The sequence below is a fragment of the Bombina bombina genome, chromosome 6 (genome assembly GCF_027579735.1).
Source record: "Bombina bombina isolate aBomBom1 chromosome 6, aBomBom1.pri, whole genome shotgun sequence".
NCBI classification, from domain to species: domain Eukaryota; kingdom Metazoa; phylum Chordata; class Amphibia; order Anura; family Bombinatoridae; genus Bombina; species Bombina bombina.
In genome coordinates, this window is record NC_069504.1 from 654,168,931 (window position 1) to 654,176,617 (window position 7,687).

Below are 7,687 nucleotides of genomic sequence, written 5' to 3' on the forward strand. Positions count from 1 at the left end.
AGTGTGTGTGTGTGTGTGTGTTTATATTATATTTATATATATATTATTTGAATGCAGAAATCATGGTGAAAGTACATCTATAACAAAATATTTTTGCCTCAGGGGCCACACTTGCTTTTTGCTTGCTGTTGTAGGGCATCCAGTAATATATAAACAACTGCTTTGGTCCACCAAAGTGACCGTTATGCAGTGATATATCTCTTTTTTTAATTTTTTTAATTATTTATATTTTGTACCAACAATGTGCCACAAACAGTATGAAGCAAAATAATACAAAAAGAAAAAAACAATACATATATTGGTGCCTAAAAAAGGCACCTTAATATACAATTAAATTTCAATGTAAGTCAACATTGCATAGTTATGAATTAAATGCTAAAAGTAAGTTTCCTTTGCTTAAAGGTTCCTTGACACACTGTTGGTAATTTTCTACACGACTCGGTAACACAAAAACCGGCACCCTGCCTTACAGGGAAATAGAAATTAGGGATTGTTATTCCTCAACACTCCGGAGGGAATAAATTGAGTTACAGCACAGTATTCTAAAAACTAGTACAGTATCCCTATTCGCTGAAAATAATTATAAATTTTAAAACTATTTAGTTCCTCACTCTGCTTAGAGAAAAGAAGAAAAGAAAAAAAAAAGAGGAAAGGAATATATAAATGTAATACCCTCTCCATAGTGTCGCCCCCTTCAAGTCTACCAAATACCCAGCAAGACTATTTCCGTGTTTCTAAAGGGGAAAATCAGGTGATCAATTTCTCTGGGTGGGAATGTTTTAATGAACTTAGACCATTTTTTTGAAAAAGAGAAGTATTTCTCTATCAGAGTTCGGATCTGTGGCCAATTGTTCAATTATATATTGTTTTATAAGATAATTCTTAACTTCTGTAATCGACGGTGTCTTGAAAGAATTATTTACCAAGGAATTTTTGTTTTTTTCACCCCTTCTCATTACAGAGATGCACATCACCTAATATGCTTAATTGGTAGTAGGCTTTCGAGCCTATACAGCTTGGAGTAAGACAACATGCATAAAGAGGATGATGTGGTCAAAATACTCATTTGCCTAATAATTCTGCACTGCCTGTAATGCCAATTTCACCTCTTTTTTTCTGAATTTTTATGCCTTCAATCTGTTGCCTAATTTTGATGGCAAGAGGTTCAATTGCAAGATCAAACAATAACAGCGATAGCGGGCATCCTTGCCGAGTACCTCTTTCTAACTTAATTGTTTTTGAGTCTACCCCGCTGATTATCAGGCTAGTAAAAGATTGAGTGCACAGATTCTTGATCAGTTTTGGGAAATTGTTGCTAAACGCAAATCGAAGTAGCGTATCCAACATATGATCGTGATGTACACTATCAAAAGCTTTTTCAGTGTAAATATCTATAACTGCTGCATCAGGAGTCCTTCAGTGCCTGGCTATCAGAGTTTTAAAAATAATCAATGAGTAATAATAATTGTCTGATCTTAGCTGCCGAGTTGCGATTAAGAAGGAATCCAGCATGATCTTTATGAATAATCTCTAATAGCCCTTCTTGAAGTCTTTTAGCTAGAATAGAGATAAATAACTTATAGTCGGTATTTAGAAGGGCTATGGGCCTGATTTGGGAGTTCTCGATATAATACGAGTTGAATAATTTTGTTAAATAAGGAACAAAGGTTGGGGCCAAATTTTTGTATAGCTCGTTTGGCAACGCGTCCAGGCCGGGAGCCTTATCCAATTTTAATGAATGAATAGCTTGATTGACTTCTAATTCTGATATCTCGGAATTTAATTTAAGGTTAAATTCAGAGCTGTTGCATGAAAGCACGATATCCTCCCAGAATTTTTCCCTGCTGCTGTTCCTAAAGAAAAGGGAGAGTAAATTGTTTGATAGTACTGAAAAAAGGATTCAGAGATTTCTTTAGAAGAAATAAGTACTTTCCCTTTTTCCTGTATAGAGTCAATTATTAAAGATTGTCTGCAGTTTCTCACTAACTTAAATAGTAACTTGCGAGATTTGTTGCCGGATTTATATAATTTTGCTTGGTATTTTAATTCTGTATGAGATGTATATAGGGTTAGCAAGGTATCCCATTCATTCTTTGCCCTAATGTATCTTCTCCAATTCTCATTTGAAGGAGCACTTGGATACCTTTTATAGGCATTTGTTACGGCGGCTATTACTTCTCTTTCTATCGATCTAGAATCTCTTTTGAACCTGGCCATATAAGCAATTATATCTCCTCTAATCACTGCCTTTGCAGTCTCCCATACTGTTGAAAAAATGGGAACTGAGCCAATATTGATTTGAAAATATTCCTCTAATTTAGTTTTTAGCCAATTTCTAAATTTAAGATTTTTGTTCAGGTATTTTGGATAGAGAAAACAAGATATTCGTGGACGGGCGTTCGTGCCTGGAATAGCTAACATTATTGGAGCATAGTCCGAGATACAAATTTCGGATATTGAGGCTTTTGCTCCAATTTTATAGAGACTCTCACTTGTCAGCATGAGATCAATCCGAGAAAAAGATCTGAATGATTTGGAGTAACATGTGTAGTTTCTAATATCTGGATTTTGTATTCTCCAAATATCTCTAACTGCTAAATTATGAAAAATAGAATTGAACAATTTTGTTTCAAGGTTGTCTTTTTTTGTTTTTTTTTGGGAGGTGCCTCGTCTCAATCTATCCAAAGGAAATCGAGGAGCGATATTGAAATCGCCCGCAAAAATTACATGCCCCTCTGCCACCTGTAAAATTTCGGTCTGAAGAGAGTCCCAAAAATCTGAGTCAATTAAATTGGGTGCATATAGATTACAGATGGTATAAGTTACATTTGCGATTTTTAATTTTAAGATTAAATACCTACTCTCAGGATCCGCCATTGTGAATAATTTGTCATAGGTCAAGTTCTTCCCTAGAAGAATTGCCACACCTTTTTTTCTATTTAATGTTGGAGTGAATAAAACCTCTGCTACCCAAGAAGATTTTAATTTCATAGATTCTTCTGTATTTAAATGTGTTTCTTGTAAGAAGGCGATACGTTTACGAAGATGTGTTAAGATTGGTCCTATGTTCAGCGAACATTTTTCTCTGCCTCTTCAGCTGAATCAAAGAAGAGGGTCTGTCCTTCAAGTGTCAATTTAAGTCTGGCCGGGTATATTACCGTGGCCTGCCACCCAGCTTTTATCATTTTGCCACAGATTGGGGAAAGTTCCCTCCTTTTTGAGGAGGTTTCAAAAGAGAAATCTTGAAAAAAGCAAGATTTTGAAATCGTTATAAAGTGTGGGTTGATTTTTGCGATATTGTTGCAGAAACAACATTTTATCCTGATAATTCAAGAATCTAGCAATAATTGGTCTTGGTTTAGCAGGACCTCCAGAATTATCACGTGGTTTCCCCAATCTGTGGACTCTTTCGATGGCAAAGGGTTGCTGGGGTGAAGGAATATTTAGTAGCTGAGGTAATATATGGGTCATCACTTTCCTAAGATTATTCCTTCTTGACCTGTTTTCCAGGTCATCTAACTTAGCCTGAATTTTGAGTATCTCACTTTGATTACCCTCAATCCTTGGAATAAATGAGTTTATCACATCTTCTATGTCTGAGATTCGTTATTTGGCTTCCTGAAGCCTCTTAGAGAATTGTCTAACCTCAGTTAAAATGTCATGCTTGATCTCAGTTTTTAAGAGGTCAAATTTAGGGGCTATAGCTTCTAATATATTAGCAACTAAAGCTTGTGATTCCTGAGTAGTCATAATGTTTTGGGTTTTTGTTGGAGTATTTTCAGGATGGACTTCTGCTGAGGCCTCCACAGAGTTCTTATTCCTACGCTCCCTGTGTTTAGCCGCCATGCCTGGATTAGATTTAGGTGCAAGGGACGGTGACGTGATAAATTTGTCCATAAGAATAGTGCAAAGCAAACTGTGACAGGGCCAGTTGCGCCCAGTGCATTTAGACTAGAAAGTGAAGTGAGGAGTGTGCGACGTAAGTGAAGAAAAAAAAAAAAAAAAGAAGAGGGAAAAAAAGAGGGGTGATTATCTAACACGCAGTGAAGGGAAGTGATTCCGTAGTGCTATAGAAAAAAAATAGACCAGAATATGGCGATTAGTAAGCACAGGGTTTGGGCCAGTAAGTCCCGCAGCAGAAGCTCATCTGATGTGTGCTCTGCTTAAGAGTCATAACAGATTTTAAAACAAAAATGCTCCTGTTTTTTTTTTGTTTTTTTCCCCCTCCCTTTCTTTCTTTTTTCCCCCTTTTCTTTTAAAGAACTTGCATGGTACTCCTATAAGAAATATAAATGCCACTTAACCTTTGCTGCAGTCTCACTGCTGCTGTGTTAGTACCTCAGATAGAAATATCTGCATATAGTTATAACGCAATAATAGCATAATGGTTTGAGGAAGGATTATAAATCTCTTCAGCCTCTATTTCACCTATTATGGTTGCTTAACACTTCAAACTTTCACGGGTAGGGGAAGAAACAACCTTCTACCTAAAACATAATTCTATACAACAGATTGATCAGGACTTTGTCAGAACCTTATTTTTAAATATTTTGAATCGTGAATGTTGGTTTAGGCGATTTTAAAGAAGAATTCTTTTGATTATATCGCAATTCAATTTTATACAATGAAGTCTTCTGGGGAGATTCTGGTGTTCAACACTTATCATGTGTTTAAACAGCACTCTCTTAATTGCTTTAAAATGCAATTCTTAGCTTGTTTTTTTGCGATATGTTGAGTTCACCTAAGCCACAAGCATTGATTCGAAGTTATCAGCATAAATCGTTAACCCCCCTCCCCAAAAAACTGTAGACCCTGTAGTGGATAATATGCTTATGCATTAACAAATATATATAGGGGCTAAGGCAAAAAAAAAATCTGAGAAAAATAGATAAGAGAGGGTAATCAATTTCAATGGTTTAAATAAGTTTGGGTTCAAGAGTCAGAGAAATTTCTTCTATCTGGCAAAGTTATCTGTATGCTCCAGGAGAAGATATGAGCTTAAGATGATAGTTCTAACTGTTTTACGTTCAACCTAATACGAGAGTGGGATTAATCCTACAGTATATTCAATAAAGACATATAATTGTCCCGAAATGAGCAGGTTTACACAGTTTCTTATGGTTAGAATTTTCTGTGTAGAATTACTTTCATCTTTCACAGTATAACCCCAGCTTCTTTTCCATATGTTTGAGCTTAACTGATTATGATACAGTGAACAGAGCCAGTCTCACTAGCCGCCCCGCACTCACCCCTCCGGCGTTATAGATGACAAGAGGAATAATCTCCTGCACACATCTTCTCGACCAAGCGCCGGATCTTTCGCTGAAGCTGCGGCGTTAAACCATTAGGTTAGCTTTTCCCGGTATAACCAGGGCAGTGCAAAAAGTTGTTGAAGAGCGTGTCAAGCCGTGAGGGGGAGCTGGGCTATCCTTCTTGACGTGACACTGCTACACCGGTCAGGTGCTCTGGTACTCTGAGTGTTAGAAAAGGATCTGTGTTGTTTAAATGTTGTCTCCCCCTCGCAGCACCGGTGGGGGGGAGAGAGTAAAAGCAGCGTATCTTCACTTACACCTGGGCTTGGAATTTGTGACTGCAACTGTTCAGCTATCCACTCTGAGCCCCTGTGAATAGGGAGAGTCAACACTAAGCTAGTGTTACTGTCACTGCACAGCCAATGTAAAAATTATTATCAGCATCCTCAGCAAGCCATGGCTGGCTCCCAAATCATATTAAGGTAAGTGAGGGACGGACTGCAGGTTTTATTACCAAATTTCCCATCCACTGAGTGGCTATCTACCCCCCTCACGCTGCACCGGAGGGTGGGAGGACTGCCAAAGTTGCTCTCAGCTTTGACGGAGACTTATACACAAGTTCTCCTTCGTAACGCTCCTTGGCTGAAAAGTTCTTTGAAGCGTTGTTGGTAGTGTGTGCTGTGAGAGTCCCCTAAGACAAAGACCAGGCCAACTACAGACACTTTTCCTCGGTCAGTGAGGAACCCAGCGCGAAAAAGGACCGCCAGTGGGTTAGCTGCAGGGAATGGAAGCTTGCACAGCCTGACCTGAACACAAGCTTCACCTCCGGAAACTCCCAGAGAATCAGACAGTGCTATCTCTTTTAGTGTACATACACTAACATGCAGGCTTACCTACTCTCTTGATTACTTTCAGCCAATCAACACAAACTCAAGAGAAACAGTGCTTTTTTTTATTATGAAAAGTATTGCACATTTTCACTCAAGTTTAGACACAAGAGTATTAATGTTGGAGATGTGGAGTATCAAACCGTACTCTCTAGGCCATATGTTGGCCAATATTTACCTTTAATATTATGAGAAACTACTACAGGAGTTGCCTGCCTCTTTTTGAGGGACAACAAATGCCCCATTCCTCTAAAACCCCCCATAAATTATGCTTACCAGATAATTTAATTTCCTTCTGTATAAGGAGAGTCTACGGCATCTTTCCTTAATGTTGGGAAATACTGAGCCTGGCCACCAGGAGGAGGAAAAGACACCCCAGCTAAAGGCTTAAATACCTCTCCCACTTCACCCATCCCCCAGTCATTCTGCCGAGGGAACAGGAACAGAAGGAGAAATATCAGGGTATAAATGGTGCCAGAAAAATGTGATTTAGAGGGCCGCTCATCGGAGAACACGGGTGGGGGCCGTGGACTCTCCTTATTCAGAAGGAAATTGAATTATCTGGTAAGCATAATTTATGTTTTCCTTCTTAATATAAGGAGAGTCCACGGCATCATTCCTTACTGTTGGGAAACTTATACCCGTAATAATCTGTATCACTGATGCCCGCTCCTGCTTGATACGAGCCACTACACGAGGAAGGAGTGGTAACGGCAGGAAAAGGTAAATTAGACTGAACCTCCAAGGCACTGCTAATGCATCTATTAGCTCTGCCTGAGGATCCCTGGACCTCGACCCATATCTGGGTAGCTTGGTATTGAGATGGGACACCATGAGATCTATCTCCGGCATCCCCCACCTGTTGCATATTTTCCCCCGGATGAAAGGATTGTCTGCTGAGAAAATCTGCTTCCCAGTTGTCCACAACCGGAATATGGATCACTGACAGCAAACAGCTGTGGGCCTCCGCCCACTCCAAAATCCAAGATACTTCCCTCATTGCTAGTGAGTTTCTCATTCCCACCTGGTGGTTGATGTAAGCCACCGAGGTTATATTGTCTCATTGGAATCTGATGAACTGGGACGAACCCAGAAGGGGCCAAGCCTTCAGAGCATTGAAGATTGCTTGAAGTTCCAGAATGTTGATCAGGAGGGAGTATTCCTTCTGAGTCCACAGGCCCTGTGCCTCCTTGGCACCCCAAACAACTCCCCATCCTGATAGACTTGAGTCCATAGTCACAATCTCCCATGATGGTCTTAAGAAGGATGTCCCTCGGGACATATCTGGACAGAGCCACCAAGACAGCGATTCTCTCGACCGGTTGTTCAGAGAAATCTGTTGAGACAGATCCGAATGATCGCCATACCACTGCCTCAGCATGCACAGTTGCAACGGTCTGAGATGGAACCTGGCAAAGGGAATGATGTCCATGCTAGACACCATGAGACCAATCGCCTCCATACACTGAGCCACAGAGGGCCTTAAGGAGGTCCGGAGGGCAAGACATGCCAAAGCTAGCTTGCAACATCTCTGGTCTGTTAGAAATA